Here is a 23,805-nt window from a genome sequence, read left to right as displayed (position 1 = left end):
AAATGAACATGGATATCCGCTATGGGATTGCACCATTGTTGAACGCACTGTCATGAGAATTCTTTCAGCAGAGGGAGTGAAACCTGCTCAAATTCACTGAAGAATGTTAGCTGGTACAGATCAGTAAGCTGTTTGGGTACCCATTGTGTACAAACTTTATGGTATCTAAAGTTATCATGCACCATGGCATGTGATGATCTGTAATGTACTGTTGGTGCACCTTATAGTTGTTCTCAAATAGAGGACTGCTGTCTATATCTAGATTCAATACATTTTTTGTTAAAGAAAGCCCACACAAGCCAATAAAATTGTCCTGGAAGGAAAAAGTAACTTTTGAAGAATATGAGCACTAGTGATTGTGAAACTGCCTGCTGTAGAGTATGTCTGTTTTCAAATTATAATAAATCAGAACAAAGAGGGTATGATCATTCTACGCATTCAGGTATTGTTTAACACATTCTCTGATTTATAAAAATTACTAACAGAAGGTATGCCTATTCATGAAGTTCTGGAATGTTTAATAAAACTTTATAGTTTGTTTAGCTGAGGTAATACATTACATTTATAAGGTGGCATTGTGATACAGTTGTTAGTTCTACTGCCTCAATTGTCCAGGAGATTGACTTCAAATACAGTACATGCCTGGACTCTGTACAGAATTTGCAAATTCCCTTTTCTTTGTGTTGGTTGGCTCCATTTTTCCTCCCATATCCCAATGATTAGCACTTTTACATTTTACGATTTGTAATAGTAATATACCTGTTCTGCATTTATGTTTATGTATATGGTATGAGAATGCTTTGGGGGAGTATTAAGAGCATTGAGGATTCATTTTTAGCATTACAACCAGATAATTTGCTTATTTAGGGCATTATGCAATTCAGGGGAAGTCATACTTCTTGTGACAACTTTGACTTATTTATTTCGGGGGGTTGATTAAAGCAAGAGACTACATCACCAGTAATAGAGAACAACTGCTTAGAAATTTCCTGAATATGAAGAGGGAAAGGTTAAGTGATTTCATCAGGGTTGTACAGATAAATGTTATGAAAATGTTAATTAATTCAAACAACAGTGTCCTGATTTAATGCAGAGTCACGTATACTATAATAAGATTCATAGTCCTTTTACATATTTCTGTTTATTACTGAACTGTTTTTCATACCAGTAAATTAACTTTAATTTCCTCCCCCGGCCCACTTACATGAAATACTGTAGGTGTAAGTTTTTATAACCTCTTACTCATTTACCATTCTGAGATTTTACAACTGTGGCAACTTGATTTCAGGTATAGTTAAAAGTAATCCCAAAATCAGATTTACTAAGATTACTTTCTTATTTATGAATGCAATAAGAATAGAAACAAGCAAAATGAATAAGATGTTTGACATATGGTGCACTAATATTTATGGAAAAAAATTAACATTTGTGATCTAACCTAGATGTGTAAATTTCACCTTCTGTAAAGCACAATTTTCTTCCACCAAACCCTTCATCATTACAAGGGAGAAGGCATGCTTTCCAAGTTACATGTATCATAGAGTTTACACTGTATATAGTAGACCCTGAATCCTTCATTTGTTAAATTTCCAACTGTTTATCCATTTGAAAGAGTTCATCTGATAAAGGAACAGGACGTGTTCCCGATTAACTGTAGGTAATCAAATCAAACTACATTCAAACATATTCTAGATCACATTCTTGAATATTCTTCAATTTTTTGGTTTTTTAGTGATTGCTAATCACCTCTTACCTTTAGTCTTTCAAATGTGGCCACATCATTGACAGTTTCATGTAATGATTTGTATTATTTTTTATCATGATTGAATCTGAAGGGTGCCTATGTAGATTATACTATGTTTTTAATGTTTTTTAAGATTGTCACTTCTAAGTAAGTTTAACAACAGTTATAAAATCTGTTTTGGAATATAAAGCAACTCACTGATGATCAAATTGTAAATACCAAAATAAATTCATTTAATTTACCAGAAAATGAAGCAAGTTCTTTCTTACTAGCTTCACTTTTATCCACCACATTCTATGAGTTTTACAACACCAGATGACAGCATTGTGTACATTGCATGAGTCCCAAAAGCCTCCAGCAGGCATTTGGATGATCAGTATACTGACAGTACATAAGAAAGACCAATAAGAAGGTGCAATTGAAGAATGTGGTGATGCACATTGTGATGTCCTTGTAAAGTTCACATACATACACAAACCCTCAGGAATGTTGTCATGGCAATTCTGCTGGCTGAATGCCTTGCGCCTTCCGATTACATTTATGTTGTTTTTCTCTTCCTTCTAAAAATGCCAACAGTGGGAGGTATAGCAAATCACACATCACAGAAATAAAAATAGCTGAAAAACATTATGAATTAGTAAATTTAGCATTAACTACTTTTCCATTAAGTTGCTAAAATATCAAGTTATTTCCTTTGCAGTTTGTTGTCTTTTGCGATCCACATGTGGGAAGAAATAAAAAGTACATGTGCCTCTTTATCCTGAAATGCTTAGTTAGGATGAGGAAATGTACTTTTTCCCCACCTTCCTCATATGTCAATGGATATAGGGTTGGACAGTGTATTTTCTCAGTCCTTAAACAACAAAATGAAATATATACTAGAGTACAAATGACTTATACAGCAAATAAACTGTTGTGACACATGATGTGTGATTTGTGAGTGAGGGTGAGGTGAACTAATGGGACCCCAATCAGTGCTCTTTAAAGTAGTGGCTCCTATCATCAGGCATGGGAAGGCTACAAAATGTTTTATCTTCTGCCAGTTAATACTTGTAAGATGTTTTAATTTAAGTCATTGTTTAATTAGCTAACCATTTCTGCTGTCATTCTGTGCATATAATATATGTAAATAAAAAGCTGAGCACTAAAGAGCAGTAATCTTCTAGAGCCCATACCTGTAGCATGGAAATGAAGAAATACACTAACCCTGGACTAACCTACAGCAGTATAACATCCTAATGCTCACATGTTTGGGGATGTGGAAGGAAAATGGAAGTATATGGAGAAAAATCCTTGGACACAGTATGTGCAGTTCCTTTTTCTGTTTATTCAAATGATTTTGTTGCTCAAAAAGAGAAGCAAAAATCATTCACACTGTTGGATATATCTTTATGTATTCTGAAAACAGAAACAGAAGGGATTTTTAAAATGTTGAGTGTATACTAATTAACATTAGTAAAATGAGAAAAAAGGAAGTGCTTTAATTTAGGGGCATTGAAAAATGCCTTATTAGCATTAAAGCATCTGGTGGTTAATCCAGTTTGTTGTAGCCTCTTTCCAGTAACATCTCCCAAGATAATCGACTTGCTGATTGCCTGTTTAATATCTGCATGATGGCACTGTGAGATGAGACCTTAATTTTACCTTTTAATATTATACCTTTGCTACCCACATGTACAAGAAAAACTGTTAAGGTTGTAGTTCCAGCCAGCTCGCCTTCATTTAATATACATTGCTTTAGTTTAGAAATAATGTAAATAAAGGCTGTTGTAAGTAATATTTTTATTTATTTCTGAAATGATGAATAATCACAATCACTTTCCTTTATTATGAAACAATTTGCAGACGACTAAGTCTTAAATAATCAGTGTGGGATTAATCTTTACCTTTGTTGCTTTTGTAGATACATTCTGATGCAGCCCTCCACTAACTCCATGTATTTGTGAATAAGAATATATGTCCCTCAAAACCCATTGTACTCTGTTGCTTAGACATTAAATGACACAGGAATGAATTTATGTATGTATGTATGTATGTATGTATGTATGTATGTATGTATGTATGTATTTATTTATTTAATGAGCTTGTGAAAAAAGCTTACTTTTCTCTTAAGGACAAATAAAGATCTATCTATCTATCTATCTATCTATCTATCTATCTATCTATCTATCTATCTATCTATCTATCTATCTATCTATCTATCTATCTATCTATCTATCTATCTAAGTAGATCTAAGTTGTGTGCCTTTTGCATCCAAGTATCAGTAAAAATGTGTTTTCAAATATCAATATCAGCAAACAGAACAAAAAACCAGTATTTGTCCTAGCATTGAACTTTGATAGAAAATTGAAAGCAATATAATGAGTAAAAGGAGTAGTACATGAGAGCAGAAATGGCATAATCACAGACAGCAAAGCATTATTGAACATGGAATTTTTTAACAATCAGTTAAGTTTTAAAGTCTATTTCAGTGGTGATTCGTGGTAGGCTGCTGGTTTTTTTCATTTACATATTGGTTCCAGTTACATTATCAGATGACAATAAATTATATGGCTTCATTTGGCGGGTTTGAGCTAAAAATTACATTTTATGATTTGATGTACAAGTGGGGTGGCACGGTGGCACAGTGGTGACACTGCTGCCTTGCAGTAAGGAGACCTGGGTTCACTTCCCGGGTCCTCCCTGCTTGGAGTTTGCATGTTCTCCCCGTGTCTGTGTGGGGTTCCTCCCACAGTCCAAAGACATGCAGGTTAGGTGCATTGGTGATCCTAAATTGTCCCTACTGTGTGCTTGGGGTGTGTGTGTGTGTGTGTGTGTCCTGCAATAGGTTGGCGCCCTGCCTGAGATTGGTTCCTGCTTTGTGCCCTGTGTTGGCTAGGATTGGCTCCAGCAGACCCCCGTGACCCTGTGTTAGGATATAGCGGTTTGGACAATGACTGACTGACTGACTGACTGACTGGCTGGCTTACAAGTGTACAGAGCTTATGCTTAAACTATGTAACACATATTTGTGAGACCACCTCTGGAATATTTCATGGATTCTTGATTTCCAAATTATACGTTGTAAGAATGGCATAACTTTATCTAATGTTGTTGTGTTCCGACTGGAGTCCAAGTTGGAATAAAACTTTTCAGATGGATTTTAATTTTTGTGATTTGAATAAAGTTTGAAGAATTTACAAAGGAATGGTGTATTTGAAATTGTTTTTTAATGTTTAAGTAGTTTGGGCTTGAAATTGTTTCTTTAAGTGAGAATCCAGTTTTTGCAATGATTTGGTTACAACTAGATCTGACTAAAAAGGTAGATGGTTTAATTTTAGAAATCACTAAAACACTCTCCCATTGTGTTAACATAAAATTACTAAAGCAGTGTGCAAAAGGTGCACATGGCAGCAATTCATGAACTATTCCACATTTTTCCCTGTTGGACTGGTGTTCCTACTTTGCACCCAATACTGCCAGGATAGCCTCCATTTTCACATGATCTTTATTTTGTTTTAAGTGAGTTTGAGAATATTATGCTTGTGTTAATATGCCAAATTAGTGATGAGGTTTGAGCTTTGTATAATTGGTTTTGAAGCAGATTTTTGTATGTTGTATTTAATTTTACCTAGATTAATGGCAAAAATGTAAAAATTCACTGCTAATTTCCAAATTAATCACAGTTTCAAAATAGCAAGCAAAACTTACTTTTATTTTCACTTGTTCATAATAGTATTTGGGGCAGGCCACGATAGTTAAAACAGAATAACCTGTTTAATCTACATTCTTAGAAAACAAGAAAAAAAGCAAATACAAAAAGAACACTACAGCCAATTTGACAATGCAAATCCTAATGAGAGCTTTCTTCAGTGGCCATCAGTCAGTTGTCTAGAAAGAACTGGCCATTTTCATACTTACTATTAACTTTTAAGGCTATACATTTTAACTACTGCTTAGTTCATAAAAATGTGTTAGAAACCTCAGATTATCTGACCCAATTCTTCTCATTATGCATCTTTTTGTGTATTATCATTTACCTTTAAAATACCTGCTATTTGAAAGCCTCTCTTTTTGTGTCGTTAAAGTTTTGTTCATAAAAATGTCCCATCTATTCAATCTTTGTTCACAGATTACTGCAGCACAAGACACTTCAAATAGTAAACAAGGATAGATTTCTAATAGGAACTTTCAGTTATGTGTGAAATTGAATTATATGTGATAAGGTGCCACCTGAGAGGCAGGGGTCAAACTAAAAGAAGTGGGAGTTTCGGGGTGTAGTGTGTAGATGGGTGCAGAATTGGCTCAGACACAGGAAGCAGGGGGTTATGGTGTGAGGAATCTTATCAGAATTGGCCGATGTTAAGAGTGGTGTTCCACAGGGGTGAGTGCTAGGGCTGCTGCTATTTTTAATATATATAAATGATTTAGATAGGAATAAAAGTAACAAGCTGGTTAAGTTTGCAGATGATACCAAGATATGTGGATTGGCAGATAATCTGGAATCCATTGAATCATTACAGAGGGACTTGGACAGCATACAGGCTTGGGCAGATTTGTGGCAGATGAAATTTAATGTAAGTAAATGTAAAGTATTACACATAGGAAGTAAAACTTTTAGGTTTGAATGCATAATGGATGGTCTGAAAATTGAAACTATTGTAAAGTATTACATGTAGGAAGTAAAACTGTTAGGTTTGAATCCATAATGGGAGGTCTGAAAAACTACACCCTATGAGAAGGATTTAGGAGTCGTAGTGGACTCTGCGCTATCAACTTCAAGACAGTGTTCAGAAGCCACCATAAAGGTAAACACCGACACACACACACACACACGCACACACACTCACACATACACAACAAACATATACATTAGGACCAATTAAGTGTTAACAATTCACCCAACTTGCATGTCTTTGGACAATGGACCTTGACCAGGTCTCTCAAGTTTTTGCACAAAGCAGTAGCCCTCTGTAGTGTAGTTATAGACATTCAAGGTCTCACAAGGCAGCCTCCTCTACAAACAAAAAATATACCGTCCAAGGGTTAACGATCATATATCCCTTCATTAAGATTATTAAATGGTCTCTTTAATAATCATCATAATAATAATAATAATACATTTTATTTATATAGCGCCTTTCCCATGCTCAAGGCACTTTACAGAGTTTAAGAAAGAACGGCAGGGTATACAGTTATAGCATTATACTAAACCAGATAAATAAATAAAGAAGAGTAAGATAGTAAATTCAGTGAAAAAAAAGCCTAACAGACAACATAATTGATGGTCTAGCGCACACACACATACATGTTACATGAGCATCTTGACAGAGAAGTAAACAGAGAGAAGGGTAATAAAGTCAGGTAGCGCTAAAAGCTTTCCTGAACAGATGAGTTTTGAGTTGTTTTTTAAAAGAGTCATCTAACCTGATTAATTTTGGTAGGTCATTCCAGAGTCTGGACGCTATACAGCTGAAGGCCCTGTCACCCATGGAGTGTAGATTAGTGTGGTGTACAATAAGATTACCAGAACCAGAGGACCTTAGTGGGTGGACAGGCACATAGTGATGTAGAAGGTCACTGATGTAGATTGGAGCAAGGTCGTTTAAGGCTTTGTAGGTTATTAGTAGAATTTTATATCCGATTCTGTAAGACACAGGAAGCCAGCGAAGCCGAAGCAGAATGGGAGTGATGTGCTTGCTGCTGCTGGTCCATGTTAGGACTCTTGCATCAGAGTTTTGAATCAACTGGAGCTGTGATATAAGATTAAAAGGGGCACCTGCCAGCAGCGAGTTACAATAATCGATGTGGGATGTGATAAAAGCATGGACAAGTTTCTCAGCATTAGAAAAGGAGAGGAAGGAGCAAACACGTGATATGTTATGGAGGTGAAAGTAAGAAAGTTTCTTAATGTGATTTATGTAGGCGGAATAAGAAAGGGAGGAATCAAAAATGACACCAAGATTCTTTGCAGTAGAGGCAGGTCTGATGAGATCACCGCCAAGATGGACTGGGAAGGAGCTCATTTTATTAAGTTGCACTTTAGTCCCAATTTGCAGCAGTTCAGTTTTGTTGCAATTTAATTTTAAAGAGTTCTGCTCCATCCAGGTATTAATTTCACTAAGGCAAGTTGTGAGCTGAGAATGCTCTGATGAATTTCCACTTTTAACACTGAAATAGAGTTGGGTGTCATCTGCATAAAAATGATAACCCAGTCCAAAGCTACGAATAATATGGCCAAGGGGAAGCATATAAATACAGAAAAGCAGAGGACCGAGAACAGAGCCCTGAGGAACTACTTGTATGACTGGCGCTGTGCTGGACCTGCTGCTGCCAAGACTAACAAACTCTTGCCTATCAGTCAGATAGGACTTGAACCACTGGAGGGCAGTGCCAGAGATACCCAGCATGTTCTCCTTTCTGGACAGTAGAATGTCATGTCTGACTGTGTCAAATGCTGCACTGAGGTCTAATAGAATTAATATGCTAGTTTGTCCAGAGTCTGCTGCCATAAGCAAATCATTGGTTACCCGTAGCAGAGCAGTTTCACAGCTGTGCTGTGCTCTGAAACCAGACTGAAAGGGTTCCATCAAATTATTAGAGGTTAAGTAATTGGTGAGTTGGGAAGCTACAACACGCTCAAGAACTTTTGACAGAAAAGGTAAGTGGGCAGATAATTGTTAAGATTGTTAGCATCAAGACCAGACTTTTTTTAACATTGGGGTTACAGAAGCGATTTTAAAAGTGATCAACACAAAGCCAGTGTTGAGGGATGAGTTTATTATTGTTGTAATGGTTGGGATTATGGCATGAAGGCAGGATTTAAGTAGTGTGCTGGGGATGGGGTCCAGTACACAAGTAGTCGGCCTCATCTTACAAAGCAGGTTATTAACAAAAGCAGATGTGATTGGTGAGAACTTAGGGAAGGAGCTGGATGGAGTGGGAAAACAGGGAAAGATATAAACAGATGATGTATTTATGTTAGTTGAATTATTTAGATCTTTAATTTTGTTATGGAAAAAGTGGAGGAGTTTTTCACAGACTTCAATAGAAGAGGTAGTTGGGCCAGATGCGGGTTGGAGTAGTTTATTAACTACAGAGAACAAAACCCTTGGGTTATCGTGGCCACTTTCTATTATTCTGCCATAATGAGTGTTCCTGGCAGCAGTTAGTGCTTTTCTGTAAGCTCTTTGGTGGTCAGTGAAAGCCTGGATGTGCACAATGAGGCCAGACTTGCGTGACATTCTCTCAAGGTGTCAGCCAGCTGCTTTCATAATCAATTCTGAATTATACCAAGGAGCTGAACGTATAAAGGAAACCTTATGGTTTAAAGGAGCTTCTTTTATCTAATGCTGAATGAAGGGCTGTGTTATAGTGGTCAACAAGACTATCTAGTGTTGATGGAACAGGTGAAGACAGTAAAAGATCAGAAATGGATCCAGAAAGTATAAAGGGACAGATATTTTTAAGGTTTCGGAAAGAAATTTGTCATTTACAGGTAAGAGGAGGGAGAAGTAATGAGATAGTGAAAATCACTGCTTTATGGTCAGAGAGTCCCAAATCAGTCCTGTAAGTGTTGGCAACAGATAGTCCAGATGTGCAGATCAGATCCAATATATGGCCACCAGAGTGGGTGGGAAAATCAACATGTTGTGTCAAGTCAAAACAGTCCAGTAAGGATAGGAATTCGTTTCTCGGTTTTGATGTGGGGATGTCAATATGGATATTGAAATCACCAAGAAGAATGACTCTCTGGGAAAAGGAACTTAAGTGGGTTAATAGTTCAGTCAAATCAGATGAGAAGGATACATTGTATTTTGGAGGACGATAAAGAAGAATGAATAAGACAGGACCTGATTCCGTTATTAGTTTAAGAGCCAGACACTCGAAAGACAATGGACAATCAATTGGGATTCTTTTGTGAAGCTAGACCCATCCCAGACTTTCTTATAGGATATGTTCCGCCTCTGCTGTCCAGTGGTAATGACGCATTTAGTTGCAGGCAGGATAAGCAATGGGGCATTATCTGCTAGAACAGTGGCCATGGAAGTCAGAACTAACTAAGGTGGGTATAACATCTCCTCCTGAAAAACACTTTCGTAATGGATTCAGTGTGGAGCATTAGGAATTTGTGGCCATAAGGGATTATTTGTAAAGAACAGAAGAACTGGTATGTTTCTAAAGTGTGAGGAAATTGGAGAGATACCCCAATGGGCTTCCACTAAAGTGAAAGAAAAGATCCAGTACAAATCAATGGGAGCCCTAGGAAAATTTTCTTTTCTCAGCACAGGGCAAGGCTGCCTTGAGTGGAATTATCATTTCACAAAATTAACCATAAATAGCGTCATGATTTTGGTGGGTGGGATACAGGGAGCTCTCCCTGGCCCTTTAAAGTCTGTGGTACATTATATTATGTAAATCTATCCCTGTCCATTTCCATCCATGCAGCAGGTCTAGCATATTTGAAAAATTAAGGTAAGCATCATACTTTGACATAAGGACTTGCTCTAAGGGTTGAGTTAATTAAGCTGATACAAAGTGGGTCTGGGACAAAGTACCAGTGCCTCCATGTGAAGCTCTAATGGTGATTCTGGGGAGCACTCGGCTCTCCCTGTGGCTTGTCCCAGCTGTGGTGATTGCTGGCTTGTGTCCTATGCCCTATGTCAATGCCCAGGGAGGTAAAAGCTTGGAATGGTGCATTACCTTATCTGATGCCTAGCAGCAGGCTTAGAAATTATGCAAACCAGTGGAATCCTATTTAATTAAATGCAACAAAGTTTCATGAGGCTGTTGAAGATAAATAATTTCAGCCCAGTGCTCTCATTGGCAATGTGAAGAAATTCAACCAAGAATGGGGAACTGCTGGGATTAACATTGACTCCCTCTCTCTTGTTGGCAGCATATCCAAACGCTCCTCCTCCTCCCCCTCCTTTTCCTCGTGGTACCTGCTGGGTACCATTTTATAGGGAGACAAATGGGAGATGGGGGAACTTGCAAATGGGCTTGTCAATCTCAAAGCAAAGGCCACTGGTTAATATACACCAGTTGGGCAGGCAAAGGATCAGATCCAGTATCTCATTACTACTTTGATGGTCACCCTCATCCCACTTGATTATTAGGAATATACCTAACATGACACAAAGTTTAAATAAAGTGACAAAGAAATCAACCTTAAGGCACTACCTGTTCTGTTCAGCTTTGCATAGTTGTACAACACTACCTTTTGGATTTATAATATTCTACTCTACCATCAACCGTGGTTCCAACCCTTTGTGCTTCATCATTCCTTTTTACTTTCTCCATTCCCATATTCTTTACGTTCTCATCACATGCTCTTTACATTTCTCTCCATCTGTTCTTTTTATTTCCTTGAGGAATATTGGAAGACGTTTTTGCCAGTGATTTAACAAATTCATTAGAGGCAGTGTTTGTTTTAACAGATGTGTATTTTGCTCTTTGTTAAACCATTAAAATAAGCATATGGCTTAAGTTGCATTAATATAGAATAATCATTGTATACAAATAGTGCAATAAAACACACTTTTGCTACCTTTGCATCTGTAAAAGAGAAAATGAATTCCTGAAACAAAATTAAATTCTCAGTGGACAGACATGTGTAATTAATTATGAGAACACCTGTGAGATAAATATGTGCCCTGCAGTTATGTGACAGGTTGTATATGCAGTTATTTCCCAAAATGTAATTTAAAATCAAGCCCTAGAAATTTAAAAGTCTGCTTTCATTCCTTCCTTATACATTTTGTTTAGTAAAGCTTAAAGGATTACTCAGTTACATGACAAGCGAATAGCTGTGAGCCTCAGGGTGCTGTCTTTCATTGAATTTTTTTCTTCTGTTTGCTGTCCCATTATCTTACTTTTTCAGTTTAGCACTGCTTTTTCCAGCTGGGATACATTGCCAGACTACTTACTTTATACCTTTGGTCTATTGATTTTATCAATATACTGGATTAAACACCGGTACTGAATTCAAGGATGCTGTTTTCTTAAAACATATCTAAAGCTGGCACCTAACTGGATAAAAATTTCAGCTCTCCTCTTCTAGAGGCAAAGGTCCAGCACATAGCTCCTTCTCATTTCCTGCAAAAAATACATACAAAATTAAAATTAGGTTTGAGTTTATAAAGCAAAGCATTATCCAAAACTCTTAAAACAAATAAGCAATTATCGTTAAACAACTTGAGAAAAGCAATGTAATGGCGAATATGTAAAAAATGTTTATATATTTAAAGTGATAAAACATCTGTCTGGCTGGATCCACAAGAGGGCAGGTATGTCTGATGAAGAAAGGCAAGTGGTCAGTGTAAGGTAATACAAGAACAAAATAGTTTCTACTATTGTATTGGATTTTATTATTACCGTTACTACTACTATTGTAATATTGTATTTGTGTGGTGGCAATGACAGATCGGCCATCTTGCTCTGTGAAGAGGATTTCTTGTGTTCTGTTTTGTGTATTGTATATACCCCATTTTTTGACACCCATTGCATGCCAAACCTACCTGGAAGGGGTCTCTCTCTGAATTACCTTTTCCAAGATTTCTTCCATTTTTTTTTCTGTCTTCTTAGGGAGTCAAGGCAGGGGGACTGTCAAAAAACAGGGCCTTTTAAACCCCATTGGGGTACAGTATTTCTTATGTGATTTTGTGCTATACATGAAAGAAATTGTTGTACTAAACTATGCAGCATATGTCCATGTGTCATGTTGTTCTACATCCACAAAAAGGTTGGAATATCTGATGAAAAATGGCATTAAGAAGCTCAAAGAAAGAGATATAAGGCATATCTGGTGAAGAGAGGTTTATAAATGCATGACACAATTGAAACCTTACCATTGTTCCATTTAGTTCATTTTAACAAATTGGTGTTTTGCTACACAAGTCATTAATAATATGACCGAAAAGTAATGCCACTCAGAACAACTTGGTACATATGCCTGTAATAAGGTTGTCTAAAAATTCATTTTAAGGTGTGTGAATAATCTAGCTTTTTACATTTTTCACAAACTTTATCACTTAATATTTTCTGTTGATTTTTATCAGTGTTTCTTTGGTGTATTCACTCAAAAAAAATCTTGCCGAATTTACTCAACTGAGTTATGTCAACAATTTCCACACAACTGAGTTGTGTAAACTCAGAATAATATTTTGTAGCATTGTCTCCTTAAACGACTTACACTCAGTCAACATAATGTGGTCAAGTTAGATGAAGTGATTTTTTTTATATTCAACAAATTAAACTAACAATCTCAACATTGTTTTACTTTGCTGGACCAATTAATTTTTAGTAGAATGAACTAAATGAATTAACATAAAATTAATATCACAACATTTTGTCTTTACTTAGCTGTAGTTAGCAGTACTAATGGAACTATTTTGAATAGTCCCCACCAAGTGATCTGTTTATTATGGATTGCTTTTTATTTAGCTAGTTTAACAAAATATATGGGTGTCTATTGCCACACAATTCACCTACATAAAATACAGACAATTATGGTGCCTTTTAAACTGCATTTATTAACAAAGTTACAAAATACGAAGCTGTACTATATAAAGCAGCAATACAAATATTAAATAAAAAAGTATTATGTAAAATGATATATTGGTCTTTATAACACTGATAAAGTAATAGAAAATAGGTTGAAGCCACATTTAACAGTGGTGGCAACAAAAAACAGCCTGTACCTTTTCAAAAAAAAAACAAAGTGCCTTAAATTTTTCCTTTAAATAGGATTAGTTAGGAAAAGAACAACAAAAAACAAATACACAGAAATAAATTATAGTGTGCAACACTTATTGTAAGCCTAAGCTGTCGCTTCAAACAGTTTGCTTTTTAATACTTGGGCCTTGTTTGATAGTTTGGCTCCATCTAGTTCCATCACTATCTTTTGCAGAACCTCAAAGGTATATCTCAAATTTTGTGGGTAGCTCAAATTCAGTGCATACATTGTGCCAAACAAAATAGCAAATGCATTTGCAATGTTGTGTAGGTTGTGCATCACTTCAGCACCTTCGATAATTATTCCAACATCCTCAAAGTCATCAGTGGGTTCTGCTCCTTCATGTATGATGACAAATATGCCTATGGTTGTCTTGTCCATGGCTTCCTGGTTGTCTGCAACATCCTTGAAAAAAATTTCAAAAAAGACAAATCATTACCAATATGGCAACAATACTTCCTTCAAACAACAACACTTCAAACCTGGTAAGAGCAGGGGCTTCATGTATAAATGTTGTGAACTCCCATTTCCACGCTTAAATCACAATGTATAAAAGCTATGCTTGGTGTAAATCCACGCACATTCTTACGGCAGCCTACCCCCCATGAGTACGCACTTCTCTGCTCGGTTTTGCAAACTGGCAGCACCCAGCATCAAAACAGTGCTTTTGTTACAGTGTGGTTTGCCTTTCTTTTTTAGATCCGCATCCCTGACGCAACTTTATCAAATACACTGAAATTAACTGCATATTGTTTATTAGTTTAAGGCATCCGATTGTAATTACCCAGTAACAATATAATGGTCCATGGAATAGCCAAACTGTTCCAAATACCATAGCTGCTTTAGCATTGTTACTCTCAGTGCAAAACAGAAAATATTTTAACCCATTGTATCTGAGTGTGGTATCATAGCTATACAGAGTTCGGAAGGCTCTACGTGAGTTGTGTCGAGAGTGCAGAGGATAATCAGGATAGAGCTTCTAGCCCCAAAGGACATTTATAGCACACACTGCCTCAGGAAAGCCACCAGCATCTGCATGGATTCCACTCAGCCATGCCATAGTCTATTTGAAATTCTTCAATTTGGCAAACACTTCAGAGCCTTTCCTGCATGGACCTCAAGGATCAGAAAAAGTTTCATCCCAAGAGCTCTAAATGCACTCAATCAGTCCATCAAGTGCTGATCCCAGGGCACATACGGACAGACAAGCTAGACAAACAAGCTCACACACCCAAATATCACATGACCAAATTTGCATCCCCAATTCACCTAACTTCATATGTCTTTGGATTGTTGGAGTACCTGGAGTAAACCCACATAAACATGTGGGAAAATGTTTACAGATTTCTGGTCCATGGAATAAAAAATATTTGGAAAACAGTGCTCTGCAAAGCATGCCTTTTACAATAAACATGTGTTTGCATACTTACAAGGTACTCTTTTATGATGTCTTCAGGATCCTCATTCAGGTAAATGATGAGTGCTTTTAGTATGCAAGCTCTTCTCATTTCAATATGGTTGTTCTGTAGCAAAAAGATATGGAACGACCTTACAGTTATTCATCTTATAAATATGTAGAACATGCTTCTGTACATTAAAGCAATACACATCAATAACAATACCACCCCACAGTAATTAGCCAGCTTGCACTGAGACGTTAGTAGTAAAAGATCATTTAAAAAAAAATATAAAATAAATACTTCTAGTGCCAAACATTTTTGCTTTATAATAATACCAAGTGGTCTAGCCAATTAGAAAGCCACACATAAATACACAAACACAAATCCTTAAGTGCAGTGATTTACTATAGCTTTGTAAAATACAGAACTATATTGTTTATGTAGTATTTTGTAAATAAATGTTACATAAATTTAAATCTTCAAAAAAGGCACTTCCCCCAGTCCAACACCATCTCATGAAAAGTACCTTTAGTTCCAAATCTCTGTAAAACTTTGAAACAAAGAAATATTTTGTTTGTTGTGTATGCAAATGAAACTTGGCGGACTGAATTTAAAAAGTGTAGCGCTATATAAATTACATACCTTGTCAATGGCTGCTATGATGTTCCTGATTTTTCTTCCTTGTACCCCACCTTTCTTTTGGAAAACTCTCATGAGCCTGTCAGAGTGGCGATCTATTTGCTGCATGAACTTGGATTTCACTGGGACAGTAGTGATACATGTAAATTCTGCTTACATCTACATTACAGAGCATAGAAGAAAATATTAGTATTTTAACAAAAGTAAACAAAAAGTACAGAAATTTTTAATGAACACTTTCAGAAAATCCTTCAAAAATGTGGAATGGCTTTACTAATCTTGAATACTACTTCAATTTTTCAAATGCTTCTCATAGCAAATTTTGAAAATTTGCACAATGTTCATGATATGGAAGCACTGATGTCTTCCATAGAACTACTGAGCATGTCAGCTTATTGATTCATATAAACATTCAACATTATTTACACTTAACTTCATGCTCAGAAAAGAGAGCTGGCCACCTTGTCTTGAACTCTGAAATGAATGGTTTGTCTTCAATAACTTCATGGCGTCTACGAGCAAATGTTCTCTCTATTTTATCCCCAATGGCTTGGCTGTTGGTCCTCTTCTTCTACTCAGATAATAAGAAAATTCTTTCTTCCTCCAGGCTCTCCTTGGTGTCTCCTGCTGGGTAATCAGGACAGTAATTTACCTCAGCCCTTCTTGGTTTCTTTACTTGATTTGGAGATTTGTGCTGATCAGTTCTCTTGGACTTGAAGGTGTTTATGTTCATCTCCAGACAGGCAATGTTTCGAAGCTTAGTGCGATAGTTTGCCATTTTATATTTTAAACTTATCTTCCAGCTATAGAAACCCATCACTGACCCCATCTCCTTCAAAGAAGGATGCTTTGTTATTAAAGCTTCTGCCACAGAATCAAAATCAGAATTTGAATGGTAGCCTTTATATTTTATTTGTGAGACCAATGCATCCAGGATATCTGACTTCATTTTTGGACTAGGGCAGAATAGAGTGCCATTATTCTGAAAATCACTATTTGCACACTTCAGTTGGACCTCTACATCATAATTAAACATTGGCACAGGGAAGATGACTGGCCGTTCCTCAGATCTGAGTGATGCTGATGTGAACTCTGGAGAAGAAAGAATACCAGTGTCCAAGCTGGATGTCCGTGGAGACAAGCTACTAGTGGTTGAAGGTGAAAACCTGGAAGATATATTACTTTTACTGTAGCCTTGTTTTTTATCTCAGAGATAAATGTCAAGTTCACAAATTTATTATCGATGTCAGGATCCCTGTATTGAAGTCTGAATTCTACTGAAACTGCACACTGTCTCTTGATCTCACTTTGCAGTTCTTCAACGGAGTTGGGTATTCCAAGAGGCAGGTTTAGTTTTGAAGAATCGTTTTCTCCCAAGATGACATGAATCACTGCTGGATCACTCATTCTAATGACAATCTTTTACTACAGAAGACAACAATATAATTGGTATATTGTTAATATAAAAATATAATAACATTTTAAAACTGTGAATTCAACAGCTAACCATTTAGCAGTGAAACAATATCAATATCTGAAAATTTCCAGATGTCTGAAAAATGCCTGGATTTTTAAAATAAATCATATCACTGACATACAGTTAAAGCAAACTAAATAAGAGAAAATCATAAAAGAAAGGAGCTTAAGCAAGAATGAATGACAAGGCAAAGAGGAAAAAATTGCAAAGGTATTTGCTAAAATATTTAAGATGGTTTCTAGAGATTCTGTGGTTGCTAGTATGCACTCAGCACACTGTGGCTGTATCTGTTTGCAGTATAGGTGATAGGACTAGGTGATTAATTGAGTTTTACGATTTTGGTTTCATATGAACAAGATAATTGAGATACTATTTCTATGCAGGAAAAGTGCATTATTAGTTCACTCTAATGCACACATTTTTCTCATGTTATAACACAAATGCAGACTGCCTCTTCAGAGATAAAAAACACTTCATGATATGGTTCAGACCATGCAACAGAAATGTGTCTAATCAAAAAAAAAAAAAAAAAGTAAATCATATTCATGAAGTCAGGTAATAACATGTTCTAACCAGTATTCTATCAAAACACAAAATTAAAAATGATAAACACAATTATACCAATTCTACAAACTAGACAGAAGGTTATGTAACAACATTCTTTTCCTAGAAAGCTCAACAGTTAGTATATTAGTAGGTGGTCGAAAAATGGCTACTTCTTGGAAACAGTATTGATTACATTGTCAAATATATTAGCATTAGTAGTAGCAGGAAAGGTGAAGGAAAGCCATGCAACATGTTTTAAGTTTACATATTACCAGAAATGTGTATGTATCTTTTAAGGGTCACCATTCGGAGGGGTCCACACGTGTAAGTGGCCAGAGGATACCTGTCAGTCAGTTCATTTAACTCAACCAAGACAGTCTCACTTGCTAAAGATGGGCACAACTCATAGGCTCTGTAGTGCTCTCTATACCATGAAGTCAGTTTTCTGTATATAAAAAATCACTGTCTCTTCAAAAATACACATTTGAATTATCTCTGAAAATTCAGGCAGCCCATCAACTGATCCATGCACAAGAATCATTCCATTTTTGCAATTAATACCATTGCTAGAGATGCTCCAAGCTAATGTTACTGTTGCTAGATCAGGCCATCTCTGACGTAAATGAAGTGCCACATCTTCTTTCATTACCTCAACTGGAATTGTTGAAACATGTGAAACATCATTTATGGGTCTCTCATATTTACTTGTGTGCATGTGATATGCAATCATTAGCTGATGCTTATTTGCTAAGGACAGTGGTCTGTTCTTAAAACATCTGGTGTTCCTGACAACCTTTTTGAAAAAGCTATGTTTGGCCTCAAAACGCATAGTCCAAAACATAGCAATGGGGCCAAATAGTCTAATCACTTCGGGATAATGCTCTAGATAGTGATGTTTTGGAAGAAGTATTTGATCTGGGAAGAGTTCTTGGTATCTTTGTCGGTTTTCTGAGATTTTGCTTTCCAGGTATGCAACTGACTCATCACAGTGAAAGGGGGGCAACAACAAGCTCCACAATATCCTTTAATTCCAAAATAACTTTCCATGCTGGTTCATCTTCAGGAATCAACTGTCCAATCATAAAAGGTAAGAGCCTCAATAAACACCAGTTTTCATGCCCATTTCCATCTATTGTTTTTCGGGAGATGAAAGACTGTGGCACCATTTGAGGATGATTTTTATTGTCATCCCATTTATAAGGAAAGTTTTTGATGAGCTCATTAAGACGATCAAGAGTGAAGAACTTTTTAGAAATTAGCAAACCAAAGCAAACTCAACAGGTACTATCCCCTCAAAGAGATCATGAACAATGTCAGGTGGATAGCCTGCAGTGACATTGAAGTGGTCAAGTTTTTTTGTAAAAAAAAAAGAATTTTTCACAGCAAAAACAATTCCTCCTTTGGCCAGTGCATTTGTTACATGCAATTGATGTTGTTCTTTGTTTCTTCGAGTGAATGCACCTGATTTTGCTTCTTATATCTGACTGCTGGGCAGTGCAAAACCTACAAAAAAACTGTCCTGAGAAACTTTCAACAAAACCAGCTACCACATGGGCTGCAAGGTTGTCAGAGACAACAAACACACTGAAGAGTTCCTTTAACAAAGGCTTCAAGCTGATTAATAAAAATCCCACGCCTTTCCAAAGTGACAAGATATTGTAAAAGAGGCTCAACTATTTTGCAATAGCCATATGTCTTTATGTCCTATGTTTTGGCTAATAATGCTAAATAAATGGAGGACAATGAGGAATGACTACCTGGTGGCAAATTTCCTAAAATCCAATAAACATCACAGAGTTTGTGTGTCCTTCGTGATGTACCAAGGGGATTGCAGACTTCAAAATCATCTACATAAAGGCAGAGATTCTTAATTCCTCTTCTGACAGAAATGCATTATTCTTGAAGTGTTTACCATCTTCAAAAGACCTATAATTTTGCTGCTCAGTAATGACATGCTGTTTTTTTGGTTCAATAACCTGTCTGAGTATTTCTTTTTGACTGAGTAGTTGCTGCATCATCTCAAGCAAAGGGATGTATTGAAAACTTCTACGTCTTGCATCTAGTAAATACTCAACAGAATCAACAACATTAAAACATTTTTTGTAGAATTGCTTACACTTAAAAGAAGTGGCTAGCTGGCCATGTGTTCTTAATGCTTTCAACAAAGGATCAGCATTGCATAAAGCATGATACAATTCATTAATTAGGGACTGGTCAACTTGAAGATTGTTATGATTGAATAAACCACAGATGCAGAACTTAAATAGTGCAACTCACTTACCAGCTCATCAATGGCAGAACATGGTACATGAAAAAATGTTCTAATTTTAACAGCAACAGTGCAAGTTTTTCTTCAATTACTTTTTCCAAGTGCTGCAAATTTTCTCCTGTTCTGCCATCTTCAGAAACAAAGAAATCTGTACAGTCATTCAAATGGTTATCTTGCACTGAGAAGTCTGTTAAATTTGGAGATACTGGCCCAACAGTTTTTACTATTCCAGCTTTAAAATTCTTCAGTGTTTTTGTCTTGTGCTTTCTATTTTTGTGGGTTTGAAATGTACTATAAATATTTGTTTCAAAAGAACAATCATTAAAGACACAAGTGATTGTTTCGTGTCTTTTTAGATGTGCATTCAAATGATTAAACAAGTCTCTCACTGAACCAATGTCATTACATGAACAGTGAAGGCAACTAAATGTGGTGTTAACTACTGAAGTCTGTACAGTCTGAGTAACGCATTCTACATAGGTGAGTTTGCAGTGCATTCCACGTTTTAAATGTCGGCCCTATTCAAAGGAGTGACATGTCATAGGAGTGACATAACAAAGGAGTGAAACCTCAGATATAAATTTCAAAGGAGTGACAACCATCCAACCAATCATCCAAGTGGTAGGTGAGGCGACAATGATTTTTTTGGCGAGCGTACTTTCAGATAATAATGGATGAATATCAATTTGTAAAATCCCAAATGGGTAAAGATAAGCTAGCATTCAGAGGATACATCTACCGACACCGACGATCCTGAAACAACAATCATTATTTCTGGTGCGAGGGCTAAAATTGTAATGGTTCCGCAACCCTATGTGGAGCGACAATTTTCAATTTTTGTTTTTTTTTTTAAATAAAATTTTAATCATAATTTGTCACTCCATCGTTATGTCACTCCTTTAATACGGTAGTTATGTCACTCCTTTGTTATGTCACTCCTATGAAGAATCACTCCTTTGATACAGACCCTTTAAATGTACATGGGCAATGTGAATGTACAAGGATAAGGCTGTCTGTGGCTAAAGTGCCCATGGTTTAACCTGTAATGCTTCAATAACTGATGTCTTGTACTTTCTTCTGCACCACAGTCTCTACACTTCCACATTTAAGGAACTGAAAATAATAATAAAAAAGAACATCACATGCTTAATATATATATATATTTCATGAGCTCAGTGTTGCATTTTTAACAACCAAATAAACACCATAAAATGCTACTTACCACTACTTAACAAGCCACACTTCCAAATTATGCCTCAATTCAATATACGTCCTCCTGAAATCACATATCATGCACGTTGTGTTAAAGTGTTTAAGCATTTAAGGAAAAAAAACTGACTGGTCACACCAAACACAAAAAAATGTATTTATGTACAGTAGAAGCAAAGCAGTAAAATAATTTAGTATATTACACTATTTTACTACAGTACAGCTCATCTAAAATGCAGAAATATGCTGACAAAGATATCAATGCCCTTTACATTTTATGAAATTTTATTAAAATTTGATAAACTGCGCTACAAGCTAAGAAACAAAGTCGGAGAAAACAATATTTCATCCAAGAAATCAATATTTAGTGCAAGAAAACATTTCAATAATAAGAAATATTTTTCAAACGATTCCCAATACTTTTGGTGCCTAAAGAAATTTGTTAATGAACCCAAACTTTAATTTAATGTTGTGGCCACGTGGTTAAACTGACATATTAATGCATTTTTACTTTTAATCATGCACACAATACATTGTGAAAAATGTTTGTGTTTAGTAACTAGAAAAGATGTTGTCAAAATAAATGAAGTACTTACAAGGATTAGTAATGATGATATTAAATCAGTTACGCAGACTTGGACAATGCACTTGCGGGAAAGCGTCTACTCGTTCTTCAGGTAATGGCCGTTGGCAAACCACGTGTGTACTTCTCATGAGAATGAACACTTTACAACACTCAACTAGGTGAACGGATGTCAGTGGACGTATTCCTAACCACAATGAAAATGTTTTTATATGAAAGTAAATATTAAAATACTAAATGTTATTTCTGTGCACTCATGTTTTGCCTTATATGCTTCTTCCAATACAAGACGTGTGTATTAAGAAAAAAAAGACTATTTTGTAAGACACATGCCAATAGTTTCTATTGTGACAGTTCAGATTCATTAACTGCACTGTGGCTTGCCTTAGAAAATCAACTTATAGCCCATAATATTAGCGTGGATAAAATAAGGAACGAATAGTGTAGGAATGAGTTACTATGTGCAGTGCTCTAAATTAAAGTATAATTTTCATGACATTGTGTTTTGACCACGTTGAAAAATGTCACATGCGCCACTTTTTAATCAATTAATTAATGTATTTATTTATTATTAAATTCAATAATAATTACAAATTACACAATTGCGTGTGTGTGTGTGGTGGTGTTGGTGGTGGTGTGTGTGTGTGTGTGTGTGTGTGTGGAGGTCTACATGCTTAACAAAAACTACATTACATGTACAGCGTATATGGCATTTTTGTTTGTAGAGAATGTAATATTTTCAATGTAACAACCAAATTCTAGACAGAAGACTGAAAGAAGAAGATTCTTATTGCGAAATTTACATTAATGTAATATTTAGCCAATAAAATGATTAAGTTAACAATAAACACCTGTCTTTCCATGAACCTGTCATGCTGATCCAAACATGACATATAATACAAAATCACTGACAGGTTTCTCATTAACCAATTTAGGTAATTTCTGTCATAAATTTTGGTGTACAAACAGTGCCAGAAAAGATGGGGTAGATGGTTTCATTTTGCAAAAACAGTAATTGACATCCACATCTTTTTTTATTCAGGGTAAACTTATGTAAAATCATAAAAGATTTTTTCCTTTACCTTGTTTGCAAAAATATTTTTGGGGCAATAACAACACTTTCTTCCAAAGAGTAATATTTACAAATTTGTTCCAACAGGCACTTCCATAAGGAACTGGGAGTGGATAACTCTATGATTTTCTTCCTATGAACATGTGTAAACCTCTGAGCTACAGAAACCCTTAAAGGACAAAAACTAACCATAATACTTGCCTTGTGCGATTTACTATATGTAGTTTCGTAAATACAACAAAGGTGGCTTTAGTGTTTACAATAATATTTTTATCATGTTCATGTTACTAAAGTGCCTTATGTTTGTGCTTAAAATACAGCTCAGTTATTTAAATTTAGAGAATTTAGTTTAGTAATTCAAACAAATCACAAAGTTAATTTTTTTGAGTGTCTGTGTTTGAGCAATACTATGGCCTTTCCCATAGACCCTTTGCCAATGATTTGTGTACAAATATTTTGCCAAGGTAATAAAAGAACAATGTTTATCCTTTGTAATTAAATTGAGTTACCTGTTTTTAAAAATGAATACACCAACAGACGATGGAGGCTGATCTCAAACAGGATTGTTAATGGCATGTGAGGACAGCCCCTGGACCAGTTTGCTATTGTGCTTTAGCCATTGTGTATTAAATCAGAGAATGTTGGGACTGCACCTGTGCTTGAATCTGTTGTGATTATTTCTTAAGGACAGCATTTTGAATGTGGATATTCAGTTCCATTTTTCTTGGCTTGAGTTTGCAGATATACTGTGGATGTCAGTCATGTTTTACTGGACTGACTTTCCATGGGCAAAGTGTATGAAGGAATTTTTTTAACACGTAAGGACATTGAAAGGATTGTTAAAAAAATAATAAAGATTTATTTACCAGTTGCACCAGAGATGGGAAAGGTTTGATAAGATAATAACTTGATGTGTGTGAATTTTTATTGGTTAATCTTAGGGTTGTGTAAAGGATGGTATGGATGGCCTAGGGACCTGCCCAGGGTGGTTAGTGGTAACCTTCTTGTATGCAAAATCCAAAATGACAGATGACAGTGGAGGACTAAAGGGTAGCATTCCTTTGGCATTGCTACAGGTAGGACTCCTGCAAGGCTGCTTTGGAAATATAGATGAAACAGACAGGCTTTTGGGGGACCTCTGAAGCTACT

The sequence above is a fragment of the Erpetoichthys calabaricus genome, chromosome 4 (genome assembly GCF_900747795.2).
Source record: "Erpetoichthys calabaricus chromosome 4, fErpCal1.3, whole genome shotgun sequence".
NCBI classification, from domain to species: domain Eukaryota; kingdom Metazoa; phylum Chordata; class Cladistia; order Polypteriformes; family Polypteridae; genus Erpetoichthys; species Erpetoichthys calabaricus.
The sequence above is the reverse complement of the archived record's forward strand: the minus strand, read 5'-3'. Positions refer to the sequence as shown.